We start from the raw sequence: 13,288 nt of genomic DNA, 5'->3' as shown, positions 1-13,288 counted from the left end.
TGTTAAATGGCCCCTAGCGCGGGTCTTTTGAAATCGGCGCAAATACCGTTTCTTTTTAAAAACCCCGGGTCCTGGGAATGAGAACTTGGCTTCGATCACGATTGAGGCAAATTGAGGGAGGGATTTTAGGTCAGAGGGTGGGCAAAGGGCAAGGCATTTCCTCCCCTCATCGGAGGGGAGGGGGAGGAGGAAAGAGCCCTGGGCAGAAGGGAGCAAGGGAAGGCATTCTTTAGGAGCCTCTTTTCCCTGCATCCCCTGCCCAAAGCCCTCTGTCGCTGGGCATTCCTTCCCTTGCAGGAGGAAAAAATCAGGTCATGAACGGAGCTCATGTCAGGCAACCCCCCCCTTTTCAAATTCAAACAATTTTTTTTGAGTGAACATGCACATGGTTTATATTCCAGAGGCAGATGGAGCCAGGCTTGCACTTGCTTTCTGCAGAGGGAGAAGCTACAAATGTTGCAAACAATCAATGTTACATTTTTAACAATTTTTTTTGAGCAAATACTGTATGCGAATGATTTGTCTTCTTGAGCAGATACAGCAAGGGAAGAAAAGGGAAAGCTAATGTTGCTTTTAAAAGCATTAAAAAAAAGCATGCCAATCCCATCCTTTGCCTGGGACAGGGGCAGATCTGACCCAAAAGCCCACAGGTTTATAAAAAAAGAGAGAGAGAGAGAGCAGCACAGACGTTCCGAGAACAACAATAGCATGTAAAGGAGAATAGGACGCATAGCCACTACTGTTTGCCTTTCCAAGAGATGGGAGGGAGGGAAAGCGGTTGTAAGGGACCCGAAAACAGGGGCTGGCAAAAAGCACAAGGATAGAATATCCGGTTCACGACTCCCTTCTGCCTGCCTCCCTGCCTTTGGGAGGCGAGAGTGCACTCCCATGGGATTCTGGCGCCCTTTCATCTCCTCCACTTTAGAGGACCCTTCCTCCTTGAACCCTGAAGCTCTGTCGGCTGAACGGGAGCAGGCGGGCTGGAAAAGCCCTGGAAGAATGGACTCTTTCCTTCGTAGAACCTTAGGGGAACTTGAGGAGGTCTATGCAGCCCCTTTGAAACTCACTGAAAGAAAAAGAGTTGGCGGCATGACGTTGGAGACTTCAGTCTACTTTCCTCAGACGCATATTTTATGATTATGGGGAAAAACTAGAAGTTATAAGCCCGTTTTAGTCTGTAAAATGAGTCGGTAAGACCCTTGTCGCCCCTTGAGACGAACAAAGGAAAAAGTTGCAGCATAGCTTTCCCCAAGCATCAGTCTAACTTCCTCCTCCTCCTATTAGTATTAGATTATTATTTTAGGAGTATGTTATTATTCAGAGATAGCACGATGTAGATATCTCGATAGAGAGACCTCGCGGCATCTCGTAGCCCCTGGAGACGAACTAAAGGAAGAAATGGGCAATATATGAGAGCTTTCTAAGTCTACTCCTCAGAATGCATTTGGCTAAGTCATTAGCGAGTCAAATATAAACTCTTGAGGAAAGCAGTTGAAATAGGGGGAGTTTTTTGTTGGTGGGGGCTATGAGGCGCGTCTGGAATATTTTCTTAAGACGTTTCGCCCGTTATCTGTAGGCTGATAATGCTGGCTAAATGACGTATACCAAACTAGAATTTGTAGGAGTTCAGAGAGAGAGATATAAGGAGAGAGCCGTGGTATTCCGTTGAATCGAGGACTAGGCGGTAAATCTGGGGCCGGCTGGTCCTATTTAGGGTCTTCCCGCGCCGCGGAGCCATTGCTGACGGTGGGCTATGTCTGCGCCAAGAGAAATGGCGCCAGTCCTCGAAAGTCGGGTGTTTGGTGACTTCGTCAGAAATGCCTTTGCATGATTAATGCAGACTCCTATAGTTGATTGGCCCTCCAGTCAGCCCCTTCTGCCATGCAGGAACTCTCGTCAAAATACCTTCCCTGTCAAATTCCATCCAGCCGTCGGTTTAAAAAGACCTCCAAGCAGAGACGCCACTACACTCCCAGGAAGGGGATGATCAAATTTCCCCACCCTCCCTTACTCTCAGGGAGTAATTAAGTGAAGTTCTGCATTTGATACAAGAGAAAAGAAAGAGAAGGGGGATAAATAGCCAGCCGAGGTCCACAGACGGAGGGCTGTAACATGTCTTTGAGTCCCCACTCAGGAAGAGCTCCAGGCGAAAGTCTCGGGGTGGTGCTGTCTTGGGAACCTCGGAGGGTGAAACGCGTCCCGTCTTCCCTGCTTCCGCAAAAGGAGAGCCGGTATTAGCCCCTAAAATTCCCATTATGAGGGGGCCTAAGGCCAGGCAGAGAGTCCCGGCTGCCCCAAGCCCGGCTGGCAGCAGGGAAGGCCGAGGGGCTGAGGGAGGCAGGGCCCGCCGTGGATGTAGCGGATTTCCCACCAACAGGCGGGATACAGAAATGAATGAGAGGGTTCCCGGAGACGACGCCAGGACCACGTTGAAAGAAAAGACCCTCCACAACACACAACACACCAACACCCTGCGAGGGGAAGCCCTAACCGTGGCGGAAATGGGGGGGGAGGGCTTCTTGTGAAGGCGCGCCGAAGATGGACAGTTTTTTGTGTACCGGCCGCTATTTCGTTACAAATGCCCCCCCGGAAAGACCCTGGCCGCCCGCCGGAGGAGGGGGCGGCAGCAGAAGTGCGCCCCATTTGCCGGGCTTTTCTCGGGGACGGGAGCCTGGGAGAGAGGGAGGGGGACCCAGGCCGCCCTCGCCTCCTCAGCCTCCTCCTCCTCTTACCCCACCAGGAGGCCCCCGCCTCAAGTCCCCCAAGGGAAGGTTTGGACAACCGAAGACCTCCGCAAAGGGGCACCTGGGTGCGTTCCCCCCCCGCCCCCAAAAAATAACTTTCTCAAGGACTTTGAGAAACGGTGCAGTAAAGTCGAACGTATTCAGCTTCCCCTGTTCGGGTTCGTGAGGAGACTGGGCTCCCCGCCCCCCGCCCCGCTTCGTCCGCAAGGAGCAGCCTCGCCTTCATGGACCTGAGCAGGGGCGCATCCTTTCCCTTGCAGCCCCCGCCGGCCCCTCTAACAAACGCCTGCCTGCGTTTTGTGAGAGCCGCTCCAGGCTCCCCGACTCTGGCGCCCCGAGGCTCTCTGGCGCCCTGGGTCCGGAGTGGCTTCCCTGGCTTTCCCCCGGAGGAGGCCTGAGATAGTGTGACTGGCCCGGGGCCACGACGCCTGGGCTCCCAACTAAAACGAGAGGCGGCCGGAGGGGGCACGAAGGGGAGTCCCCGGGGTCCAGGCAAAGGATGGGGAGGCCAAGACACCAGGACATCCGCCTGGAGGATGAAGGAAGGAAGGAAGTAAGGAGAAAGTTGTAGAGAGGACGAGGGCTGCGGGAACTCCGGAGCTCGGAGGAAGTGAGGGAAGAGAGGAAAGCCAAGGCAGTCAAGGCGGAGGGGCTTTCTGAGGGCTTCCTGCGGCACTTGCTTGCCCTGCCCCCTTCCTTCCCCCCCCTGCCCCCCTCTGTCTAACGCCTGGCTGTTTGTGATGCGTGTTCCCCGTAGATCCCCGCAACAGCCGAGTTCACCCAACCCTTCCAGCAGCCACCCACCACACACACAAAACCAAACAAAAAAAAACGCCAAACCAACCAACCGACCCCACCACCACCACACGAAAACAACAAACCCTAAAAAGAAAACACAAGCCCAAACAACAACACACCCCACACACAACCTAAACAACACACAAGAACAACACACCACAACCACGACACCACACACACCAACGCAACACACCGAAACACCCAAACCCCAATCCCAACCCCCCAAAACCAAGAACAACCACAAAAAAACCCACAAACCCCAAACCAAAACACAACCAACATAACCCCCAACACCCACACACAGCCGCAAGGCAAAAGCCACCACCCCAAAACCACACACAACCCAGCAGACAACACCCCCCACACATAAAAAACGCAAAAACAACCCCCAAACCCCCAAAAACGCACCGCCCAAACCGCCCCAAACAACCACAAACACAACAACAACCAAACCCAAACCCACACCAGCACAACGCCACCAAGAACCAGCAAACACACCGAACCGAAACAACCCCACACACCACACCAAAAACCAACAACACCAACGCAAAAAACAAAAAACAAAAACCCCAACAACCCCCAAAAACCAACACCCACCACAAAAACAACCCAAAAGACAACCACCAAAAAACCAACAACCCACCAAAAACAAAAACCAACACAACAAACACCCAAACAACCAACCCCACAACACAAACGACAAAATGAACACACCGCACCCACACACAACCACCACCACAAACCCCACAACCCCCCAAAACGAAAAACAGAAAAAAAACACCAACCCCCCCAACCCAAAACACCACACCAACACACCCAAAAAACCCACAACCAGTACCACAAAACCCCAAAGAAAAAAACAACCCACAAACCACAACCCCCCACCCAAAAGACCAACAAACCCACCCGAACAACAACCCAAACCCAACCACCACCACAACAAACTACAAAACACACCCAAAACCCAAGCCACAAAACCAACCACCAAACAAACACCCTGGCACCAAACACAACCAAAACCCACAAACAAAACCAAAAACACCCAACAAAACAATCACACACCAAACAAACCCAACAAAAACAAAGAAAAAAACCAAAAACCAACCCCCCTCGCATCACGGCCAAGATAGCAAGTCACCCCGCGCGGTCTCCTCCCAGCAGCAGCAGCAAGCAAGCAATCCCACCCGCATCATCCGCACCCGACAACCCCGAGCAAGCAGCAACATCCGCACCCAAGGAGCCTCGGCGCCCGGGGCCCCTCAGCGGCAGCTCCTCCCGCACGACAAACCGGAGCATGGTGATATCATCGCCCGACCACACCCGCGGAGCTTGTCCGCACCGACAGCACAACTTCCCTCTGCTCCGTGCTCCCTCGCACGGGCTCTGCAACAAGACCCTCCCCTTCTCCTTCAAGGTGAGTGAGCCCCGTTCCCCGCCTCCTTTCGGTCTCTTCACCCCTGAATGCCTGCCTTCCTTGAACATTGGAGGGAAACATCTTCCCGGCAGATGCCACTCCGTCTTTAAGAGGCAATCACACTGGAGCAATACCCTCGGTTTGGCACCGCTGTATGTCTGGGGCTAAACTATGGATTTGGAGCTTGATTTTTGGTGTGGGCACAGGCCCACAACAAAACTCCAGCTCCCGAAATTCCATAGCTTTCGAGCCAGACAAAGAAGAAGTTTGGGAGCAGGATGCTTTCATAGTCGCCAGTCTTCGACGTTCTTAATGCATTTACATTTCGTTCCAAATGCAACCCGAAAGGAGTAGACTGAAGGCTAGCAGTTTCTTACCTTTCTGTAACCAAGAGTGATCTTGTAACGCCTTTGGCCGAGTTCTTTGCCCCAGTGAGTCTCAAAGCTATATGTCCGGATCTACAGACTATTATTACCCTTGAATAATATAAGAATAATAATTGATGTGGAAGGTTTTCATGTGGCCGGCAATCCATAGTTTCCCCTTTGTTGCTTTTTGGGGTGTGCTAGAAGAGTTTATTCTTGACGTTTTCGCCAGCATCAGTGGCTGCCACCTTCAGAGATCTCTGAGATGCTGCGAAACTCAGGAATAACTCTTCTAAAGCGTGGCCCACAGGAAAACCCACAACAAACACCATCTTAATATGCCTCTGAGGAAGTCCATGAATTTATTGAACTCATGCTGCCAAACCGTCTTCCTGTTCCAATGAGTTTGCAAAGGGGCTTATTAAGTCATCTCCCTCCCACATCCTGATCCTACAGAGTAACACGGCGATTTCTTTGGTTTCTTTCTTTCCCCGTGTGAGTCCGCAAAGGGGGCTACAAGATTCGCTCCCAGTCTGCTAACAATTACTTAATTCCCCAGTAGTAGGTCATGGGGGAAAGTAGTCTTTTGGCACAGACCAGAATTGACAATTTTGACTGCCCCAGTACAGCTTCCTTTGAGCTCATGGGAACAGCCACCCTCCCCTTAGCCCTTTGCCTTGCATTGCCTTGTGCCTTGCCCCGCTGGGCTGGCCTGTCAAGAGCCTGTGCCCCAAGATATTGGCGCATCCTGTAAGAAAAGGTGGTCTCTGCCTCTTCCTTGTTAGATAAGTTCAGCAATCTGTCCAGGGCAAAAAAATTCATGAAAATCCATAAAAGGCCACCTAAAATTGGGGGGGGGGGGTGTCAAAAGGTGGTTGTTTTTCTTCCTTCGCCTCTCCTTACCTTTGTGCGCCAGGTTCACCAACTTCACAAGAACAACTTTCCTCCCACATAACAAACTGACTCTTGTTGTTAAAACTCTGGGCAATAATAAGACTCATAAGTTTGAAGAGACCCACAAGGGGCAGCCAGTTCCAAGCCCACTGCCATGCAGAAACGCACAATGAAAAGATGCCACCCAGCCTCTGTTTTAAAGACCGTATGGGTTCCTCTGTTAAAGTAAAAAAAATCCCCCAGCGTGCGTTTGTGAGCCTCCAAGTCCTTCTAGGGTCCGCTGGAGCTGAGAGAGTGTGACTTGCCCCAGGCGAGCAATGGAGCCCATTGCTCCTCAGAGCCTAGCCAACACTCAGATCACTGGACCATGCGGCATCTCATTTACCGAGCCAGGTATCTTTAAACCTCTGTGCTAATACAGGCTAACCACAAACAGCATTTAAAACATTTACATTTCTATACAACTTATACAGAACCATTCTCATTGTGGCCATTCTCCTTGATGACCATTCTCTTGATGAACAGATCCACTGCCTTCCCCTTCACATTAGGCAGAAGCTTCTTGGGGTGGTGCGTTTGTTAAGAATGTCCTTTCCAGACGGAAAGTGCTTGCTTAGATGCACCGATATTTACCCCATTTGAAGTTTAATTGTTTTATGATGGCATCTATTTGGTTTTTTTTAGTTTACCAACCGAAACGGGTGGCCTGTTTGTGGTGTTTCATTGTGATGCTCCTATGTTGGTCTCAGTGGCATTGTTTTCTTTTTGAGACTTGGGCCGTGTCCTCTTCAATGCGAATGTTGTAAAGTTCTGTTTGAAACTGCCAAAATATACAAGTACATCACCATCCAGGTTTTGGTTTTATTTTTTGCTGATTTTACTGGAGAGAAAAGATTCAACGATCCTTTAAAAACAATTCTTATCAAAATGGGCTGTAGATTTGTGACGAAGGGCCCATACAGAACAGGCCAAAGTAAAGCTGCTTTCATGTGCCACTTTGGAGTATGCTGTTTAAATGATGTAATGCCATCCTAAGAATCCGGAAGCGCACCAACTGCACTCCAGTGCTGTAGAATGGAGAGTGGCTTTGGCGCGACCTCGACTCTTAGGACCCATGCATCATGTAAACAGCATACCTCCAAAGAGAACCAAAGCAGCTTTATTTTGGCAGTCTGTAAACAGGCCTATGCCTGCAATGGCCACTATGGGTTTTCCCAGTGGTTGTGCCTGGACTCCGACTGGAGAAATTAGGAATTGGTTTTGCCAAGAAGAATGCTTGTGTTTGCCAGGGAGGCACGAGCCTGGGCTAGTAGAAGGCGCCCACAGAAAGCTTTAAATACCACCCAGTCTAAATAAGGGACGTATTATTAGGCATTTAGAGTACGTCCTCCTGCACACACACTCACCCACCTTTCTCTCCTTCTGCCCAGTTTTAAGACATACCTATATTCCAGACATTTCTCTAAAAAAACTTTTGTCGCCCTAGAAGATACTGGGGGGGCCTGTTACAGACTGCCAAAATAAGCGGATTGGGATCTTTCGTTCGGAGGTATGCTAATTTAAATGATGCATGGGTCCGAAGAGTTCCAGAGGTCGCCCAAAGCAAGACTCCATTCCTAAGCACGGAGTGGGGGGGGGGCCCCAAGGGCCTTTGGTGCAGCGTCTGGATTCTTAGGAGGAATGCTCAGTTAAATAGCATACCTCCAAGAGGCCCAAAGCAGCTTTATTTGGCGGTCTGGAACAAGGCCATTGTAACCGATATCCATGATTCAGTGGTGGCTTTCATCCTCCTCCCCAAATCCCAAAGTTGGGGAGAATGTGATGAAAAAACTTGGGCGAGGCCATCTGCTCTGCCATATTCTTTTCTACGTCAGTGTTTTTTAAACCTCTAATATGGTGTGAACAAATTAGATGGCGTTATGTAACAGCTTTTCTGAGGTTACTAGTAAAACTGTGATGTTGGGTTAGCAGACCGGGGGAGAAGTTCAGCGGAAATCATGAAAGCCGTAAATAAAATGTTAGCCTCAGGGCATTGTTCTTCGTTCTCTCCGTAAGTCCAGTTTGAATTTCTTCACAAAGGAGCTTAATCTTCCATGAGGCCCCCCGACCAGTGGGATATTTAACATTTCTAAATCAAAACCAGGAAGTACTAGGTAAATTTAAGACACAACATGCTGAACTATGATAGACTAAACGTTGCTACTTAAATTTTCCCTAATATTCTTCAACCCTGTAAATGGTTTCTGCATATAAAGCATCCTGCTGTGAAGTAATCTACTTTTGACCTTAAAAGTCTAACTACCCGGAATATCCCAACTGGCATTATATCACTGACAGCTACATGGGTTTTACTTTCAAATGAATGAAGCCTTTTTAGAAATAAAAATCCATTTCACACCAACAGACTTTACAAAGGTTTCTTCCAATATGAATTAATAGCCATCCGATATATTGATGTGTTGTTTCCTGGGCACAATGTCTAACCGAACTGTTTTTTCACTTTCGATAGATTTTTTAATATTAAAAAAACCCTGAGAAGTACAAGCCCATACATAGCTGTGAATCTATTTTTGTGTGCGTTCAAAGACCGATAGCTCTTCTGTACTTACTGCAGTTTGATAGCATTTGAAACGGCGGGACTCATTCTGCGGAATTTGGGATGTTAGTGTGGTGAAGGATTCAGCCGGTTTTGTCAGGAGCATTGGTGCCTTTCCCCAAACTCAAATCCCTTTTCTGTAGAATAGAGCCATGGCAGTGAAAGTGCGGTCAAACTGCTTTATATCTGAAGTGTGGGTACACCCTGTTCCCAAATAATCCAGAAGAACTTTTATCAGTGGCTATTTAGGAGAAATTTGGCATTTTTAAAAAAGCCAACAACCGAGTTATTTACTAGCACACAACAACCACAGTATAAAGGAAAGGGTAAATGATCTACATTATACAAACGTATTTGCATGCTAATGGATAGATCAGGAAATTGGTGTGTCAACAGATTTTGTAGTATGGACACTTGTTATTGTTTAGTTATACTATATTAAAGGGTATAATAAGACCCTTACTACAGTAGCATTTTTTGGTACTGTTATCATCATCAAATGGGAACATATACAATAAAATGGATGTGGACAATATTTTTAGTAAATGTTAAATAGCTCTTTATGCGTGTAATTTTTTTTATTGTAATTACGTGTGGTACTTTTAAAGATTTGGTTTCAGAGGTCACCTTGCTAGCATTCAGAACTGACAGAGTTCAGGAGCCCTGGTGCCTGGGCTGCAGCCACTCACTCAACCAAAGGTTGGCGAGTTCAAGATCAGCAAAGGGGCTCAAGCTCAACCAGCTTGCATCCTTCTAGGAGTTGGGGGCAAATTAGCTTACGTTGTAAACGCTTAGCACTGCTTTAGGCAGTATGAAGCGGTATATAATGAATGCTTGTTTGTTGGTTTTTATGTGTGTTAATTTACATGAAGGAATGTGTTTTGTATCAGTATTACAACTCTGGTGGTTAGTATACTGATAAAATTTGGTAATTAAAAGTACTGAAAGATGTCATCCTTACCATCAGCACGACTGTGAAAAGTGCTACTAAGAATGCTCCTCACCTGAAAACTACATGTTTTTTGCAATTCACAAAGAAAGCTTGGGTTGAGGCCACACAGATAGTTTTTCCAATTGTCTATCTCAGTTGTGCTATTTGCAATGATCATCATGCAGATGAAGACGCGAATGATGTCATCAACAGGAAGCATAGTTTCACAGGTTTTTCAAGGGACGAGTGCAGATATCTAGCAGCCTGCAAGTGAGTTCCAGGTTAACAGATCCCGTACTAAGCCCTGTGAAAAAAGAATGATAAACTCCAGTGAACTTTTGGATTGTATTGGTATGGATCGCCATAGAATTAAGTTGTTTTGAAGAAATCCCTGCCTTTATTTTCCCTAGGCTTGGACAGGTCAGTATAGAAAGCTAGTTTTGTTCAAGCTGTGAAAGCGTAGTGGAGTGCATGGCGTCTCAGATCTTCCTCAGTGTTTTTAACACTTACGTAGGTCTAATCTACACTGCAGAATTAATGCAGCTTGAAACTTGCTTTAACTGCCATAACTCTATTCTGTGGAATTCTGGGATTTGGTAGTTTTTGTGAGCTAGTTAGCCTGTCTCTGTCAAATAGCTCTAGTGCCACAACAAACTACAAATCCAGATTCCATAGGGCACTGATCATGGCGTTAAGCAGTGCAAACTGCATTATCTCTACAGTGGGCAGATTTAGATCTTGTTATTTTTCAGAAATCTTTTACTGTACTAGTTTATGGGAAACAACAAACAAGCAAAACCAGAAGCCCAAATGACCCTAGCAGATTCAAAGTTCAAGCCATGTTGTTGCTTCCTATTTCTAATTGCCATAAACACATCTTTGTAACTTTATTTTTATATTCTGTCCCTTTCGATTTGATTTCTAAGGCTAAATCCATTTGGTTGTCCCATCTGGATGGGGATCCCTGAATCAATAGATATTGTAAAATAAAATGTTTGTAAATTCGTTTGTTCAGTGAGTTTTTTTTCTAATTGGGACTAACTGTTTACACTGATAGAAAGGCTAATGCTGGGGGAAAGGGTAAGATGAACCTGTTTTACATTTTTCTGTATATGTATTTATATACGTTATTTTTCTTTCACTTCTCGTTTCGCAGGCAGCACTGTTCCATCATCAACTCACTGTGTTTTAGTAGTCAATGGGCCCCAAATTAAGTGGCTATATTCATCATTATCAGTAAATCAGTTCTCAATAGTAATTAGTCTGTAATTTGTCATTAGGCTAGGAAAGCAGGTGCAGTATAAATAATATGTATCACAACATTGTTTGAAGTAGTAAACTAAAGAAGCAATTGAACCAGTGGTGAAGCTCAGTAAATAGGCAGTTTTGAAGGCCTGTCAACTGGTTAAATATCTTAAGGCGGAAACGCATGCCAATAGTATTCACAAAGATACTTTTTTTAAAATCTAACAAAATATAGTTTCAGATCTCTATTATTTAAATTACAGGGAGTCATTAAATATAAACAAAGTAATTAAATGTACTTTGGCTAAAACTGGGTGAGAGTAGTTATTTTAATAGAGCAATGTTTTAAGAAAAGGTAGCTGTTACTATTTTAAAAAATGCATCCTATTTTGGATTTAATTTCATTTGTATGCCATGCTTTCTCTTACGTGGAACCCATCAGTTAGTTAGTACTAAAAAAAAATCTTTTTAAAACCATTATATCCACTGTTCAAATGATGCCATTATGGTGGCCAAAGGACTTCAGTTTTAACATTGTAGCTCATATATTTCATGGTCCATTTTGGCCTGGTCATTTGGAATCCCGGTAGACTGAATAGAGGGAAGTTCTTTGCTAGTCAACAGTTTGTATTTGACCAGACTACAGTAACCATATGTATATATTAAACCACTTTTCAAATTGTGTCTCAGAAAGTAGTTTCAAGCATTGCTAAGACTCTGTCTGTTTTTCTTTTTACCACACACCGTTGGTGTGAAGTACACAGCAGCTGAAGTATATTTGTAAATTAGATATTTTGAAAAATAAGGATGATATTGTTAAATATTCCGTTGTACATCATGACCTCCTCATAATCTGGGGGGGGGGGGGGTTGGAGTACATTTTTGGATTACTGTACTGTGGAAATGGAAACCATGGATATAGTGAACCCTACTGAAATTAATGACTTCCAGCAAGGTTGATATAGAGAGTTGCACGAGGGACCGAGAGACTGAAGAGAGACCATTCTAAGAGAGACATTTAAATTGCATAGTGTGAAAATACTTAAACATGGTATTTTTTTCATAGCTCGTTTAACATAGAGTTCAAAACTTTTTCTTAATTTTCTTAAAATGGGTTGAATTCTACATACAGATATCCAGCTCATCTCTGTAATATGGGACCATCTTAATTTGAGGGCCTAATTGCAAATACTGTAGAAACGAATTTGTGAAGGTTAATCCAAGTTCATTCTATCCAGTTTTTATGTTTCCAAACCATATTTAGGTGGGCAATCAAACCTATGAGGGTTTTTGTTTTGTTTTGGTTTTGACAAGAAGAAATGTGTGTAAGGGCAAAGGAGGTGCAGGGTGCCACTGAATCTGTGCCTGCACCTCAGTTTGCCAAGTAGAAACTAATTCATTTGGTATTTTGCATTTTATGTCCCTCTGCAATTTACTGGTGAAGTAGGATGGTTTTGGCATCAGTAGGTGGAGTGAGGGAGTTCAAACACTCATGGGCAATGGGGGGTTGACTTGTGGGCCAACATATCCATGCTTGCAAATCACAGGCAGAAAGTGAGCTAAAGCTTCATAATTTGTAATCTTATATAATTTTTGGTTAAAAGGACGTCTTTATAACTAATAGAAGATTTTCACCGCAAAGAGGAAAGAGTTAGTATCTTTCTCTTTAGAAGGTCTCCTCGTAATGACTGGCTGAGGAGGTAAGGGACTGAGGAGGAAAAAGAAATGAAGCTGAATCCAAACAAGACATAAGTGCTGACTGTTCAAGTCCTAACCTGATGTCACTAGTCCTGAATGGTGTTACACTCACCGGAAAGACTAGTTGCAGCCTGAGGATGTTGGATTGTTTGGCTTCAATGATGGCTCAGAAGGATGTGACAGCCAGGAGTGCTTACTATTACTTCGGCTGAATGCCAGCTGTGCCCCAGCTAATTTTGGGAGGACCTCAAGATATGGTAGTGTATGCCCAGGTCACTTCAGGCTGGACTTCTGGCCATGTGTTGGTACATTCAGTGCAATGTGCTACCATCTGTATCAAGTTTGGAAAATTCAGCTAGTCCAAAACATAGCAGCCTGATTGATTACAGGGACATCCAAGAATGATTAGAGTACAGCAATATTAAAATCACTCCATTGCCTGCCAATTCATTTCCAGGCAAGGTACAAAGTGTTGGTTATATCTTTTAAAAGCCCTACATGGTGGTGCTTGGAGACAGCTTACCTATAGATCACCTCCTCCCATATAATCCACCCCATATCCCGGTCCTCTGGCAGACATTGTACTCCAGTCAGAAAAGACTA

General features: G+C 45.6%; 1 protein-coding gene across 1 annotated transcript in view; it reads left to right on the top strand.

Moving 5' to 3' along the window:
• Positions 1–13,288, top strand: part of RUNX2 (RUNX family transcription factor 2) — a 170,490-nt gene that overhangs the window by 8,859 nt on the left and 148,343 nt on the right.

This window comes from Sceloporus undulatus, chromosome 1 (genome assembly GCF_019175285.1).
Source record: "Sceloporus undulatus isolate JIND9_A2432 ecotype Alabama chromosome 1, SceUnd_v1.1, whole genome shotgun sequence".
Lineage (NCBI taxonomy): Eukaryota > Metazoa > Chordata > Lepidosauria > Squamata > Phrynosomatidae > Sceloporus > Sceloporus undulatus.
The sequence above is the reverse complement of the archived record's forward strand: the minus strand, read 5'-3'. Positions and strand labels throughout refer to the sequence as shown.